Raw genomic sequence first — 3,814 nt, 5'->3', positions numbered from 1 at the left:
TTTCTCCAAAAAATATGGCAACCGTACAAAAGCGTTTTCTTTTTCAAAAGTTTCTCAACGTCAGCACCTTTGAAGGAAAAAAGCACTAGTAGTAGTAGTAATAGTAGTAGTAGTAGTAGATTAGATACGTACAAATTTCTTTTTTATATCTATACTATTAAACATGTCGTGTGCGTTGATCGAGAAAGAATATTTAACTTTTTTTATTTTTTTAAAAGGTTTCAAAGAAAAAGAAAGATAAAAAAAAAGAAAAGAAGAAATAATTAATTCTTCTCGATGAATCACAAATATTATGATTCATTTTTATTGATATCGCGTGCAACAAAAAACTCAAGAGGTTTACATAAAATATCACACGCACACGTACACTGTACACGCAACTGTGTTAACGATTATCGTATAACACCACTTTTTTAGTTTAAAACTCTTCGGAAACACTTGAATTCTTTCGTAACTTTTCATATTATTGGACATACGTTTACATGAGTTTTTTTTTATTTGTATTTTAATAGTGTGTAAAATATACATCTGCTCAAATCTATTGGTATTTATGAAACACCCTAAAAATATTTCAATTCTAATATAAGGTATATCTATATGAGTATATCAATGTATTACAATTTTAATTTACAATGAATTATTGTTAATAGAATATATATTTTATGACAAAGATATTATTAAAATAAATTACAAAATCAATTGACAAAATTAAATCGTATGGTTCCCCATTTAAGGTGGAAAGCTTAGGAAAACTCTGATCTTTATATATATAAAATACTTTTACGTATATCACATATATGTGTAAAAGTTAAAATTACTGGCCAATAATTAATTAATCGAATTAAAAAAATCAAACTCATGTTAACCGATTCCTTCATCGTATTCCATCTTTTATTGTAAAAAAGAAACAAAAAATAATAATATATATAATATATATAAAATATAATAATAATATATATATATAATATAATATTATTTACGAGAACGAATAAAAATCAACGAAGTTGTAATGGGGTAATGCACCGTTAAATAAAATGAAAAATAAAGAAAAAAGAACAAGAGAACAAATAGATAGTATGATATAAGACAAATATAGAAACATGATACAATATATATTAGAAACGGATGAACAGGAATGACAATGTGCTTTATTTAAATAGTCTGCTTTCTTAATACCCTCCCACTCGTCTCCAACCCCCTTCTCATTCTTTTTCTTGGGATATCATTTCTCGGATATATTTACAATATAAGTATAATAGTTACTATCCGTATGGTTTACTTTTCCCCACCTTTTCATTTTCATTTTTCTTCTTCCTCCTCCTCCTCTTCTTCTTCTTCTTCTTCTTCTTTCTATTATTCTTCGTGAGATTAATTAAAAGAAAAAAAGGTTTCGTTTAAACGAGGGTAAAAAATCGTGTATTTTGCGTTAACATTACATATCATTGACGACACATGATAAAACGCATCATTTAATGTTACAAAACTTTGTTATCATCGTCAAGCTCGTACGATTTTTTTCTTTGCCCCCTCCACTTCTCCACCATCCACCACCCCGGCGCCACTCTTCCATCTCGCACGCGCGTTAGTATTATTTCGAAACAGATTACGATTAATATTTCGTACTATACGTATGAGTAAGAAAGAAAAATAAAAGAAAAAACTATTGCTAAGATTTGTTTGAAATGAATCGCGATATATTTATAATTCTAATCGATTTATTTGTCACTTTATTTCTCGCAAGACGCGCGTTCAACGTTGATATTCTGTATAATAATGAATAATTATTAACGTAGTTCGTATTATTTTCTTCTACTCACTTTTTTTTTGTCTACTAGTATTACACAGGAATGTGCTAACACAATAATTTATTTTCTAAAGAAATACGAAAAAGAATATCATTTTTCGCGCAATGATAATTTATATTTATAAAAATGATTATATTTGATATATTTTTAATATTATATTCTATTATAAATATAGATAGACAGACAGACTCACACACAAACGTTGGTTTAAATCAAATTCCAATTTTCATCAGATCGAAAAGGATCAAATTTGAAAAATATAAAAAAATATGAGTGTAATCAAAAATATAACATACGAATCACATTTTGTATATTTATTAATATTATTATCAATAAATATCTTCTTCACTTGTCTGATATTGAAAATAAAAAAAAAGAATAAAAAAATAATAATATTTAATAAAAGAAAAGAGATTTTTTTTTGCGCGAATATAAAATATCTATTTAGAAATAAAAATAATTGCCTATTTGACAATTATTTGTTAAAAATTGTCACAAACTTTCCGCGGTCAACACTAAATAACATAATTAAAAAGAAAAAAAAAAAACCAACAAAAAAAAAGTCAAATACGTATAGGCGACTTAAACGTATATAAACACGCATAAAAAAAAATAAGCAAACATTATCGATGACGATTATTTATAGGAGGAAGAAGAAAAAAAAGTTAAATGAATAAAAAGAAAGAAAGAAAGAAAAAAAGAAGAAAAAAAAAAAAAAAAGAATTATCGACGTAAGAGTATAGAGTCAAAGGTGATTCCCCGAATTAAAATGAAATAACGTAAAAGAAAAGAAATAAATAATTAATGTCGAATAGAATTGAATTTAAAACAAATTTTGCAATTAAGCATCTGATTACGCGTATATTACATATAATAATGTATAATATTATTATTACCAAAAAAAAAAAAAAAAAGACAATGTATTACCAAAGACAAAGATAATACATCACAAATGACAATAAAGAAAAACTGTTTAATTGCACGTTTATATATGTTAGGGGGAAAAAAACTAACTAAAGGATAATGATCGAAAAATGATGATGCATATTATTTATACAGAGACGGTAATCGACCGAAAGGAAATCCTAACTATCTGTGATTTGATCTATGACGTTATGCATTTATCGTAGACGATGCACGTTTAATAGATGCACGTGTAAGTATATACAATATCATACACATACATATATATATACACGTACTTATTATACTTTCATATAATGTAAATATTCAAGTAAATAAATGCATAACATACACAACACGATTCTGTAGGAAAACGCATACACATTTGTGTGTGGTATGTGTGTGTGTGTGCATCGTGTCGCATACGATGAAATATATACGTTTGAAGCAAGGGCAAAGCAAAGAACACGTTTTTCGTATCTCTGTCGTCGTCGAAAGTTCGAACGGTGCTCGCGAGCACAAACAGACCAAGGAATTCCCTGTAAAAGCTGTACAGGGAACAACCAACAGGTGCTCTCCACTCCTCGTGGCAGGCACGCGGTTGTTACACGATAGGAACCCCTTTTCTCTTTCTTTCTTTATTTATATATTTATTTATTTCTTTCATGTTGAACGTAGTACTACGTACCTGGTTGCAACGTGTTACCAACCCCTCCCCCCACCTTTCACCTTTTTCTCGAGAAAATACTTGACCCTTCTTTTACACCTTCCCACGAATCGGTGGCCATCTTTACTAATTACGTTTTTTGTTTTCTTTTCTTTCAATCTTCCTATTTAGTATATTTTTCGTTTTTTTTCTTGTTTTTTTTTTTGTTTTCTATGTAAGAAAATTAAATAAATAAAATAATGTTCCTTTCGTTTCTATTTATTTGATCATTGAACGATATATATATATATAAATTTGTATATGAATATTTTTTAATTTAATACAGATACGTATTTGTTAGTATTTTAAATATATGGTTTATAATGTTTGTAATAAGAACACAATTCCGTCAAAATTATATATCAATATATGAGATATAACATACTGATATTTTATTATT

Source organism: Polistes canadensis, unplaced genomic scaffold (genome assembly GCF_001313835.1).
Source record: "Polistes canadensis isolate GaletaPanama2010 unplaced genomic scaffold, ASM131383v1 scaffold_45, whole genome shotgun sequence".
NCBI classification, from domain to species: Eukaryota; Metazoa; Arthropoda; class Insecta; order Hymenoptera; family Vespidae; genus Polistes; species Polistes canadensis.
The sequence above is the reverse complement of the archived record's forward strand: the minus strand, read 5'-3'. Positions refer to the sequence as shown.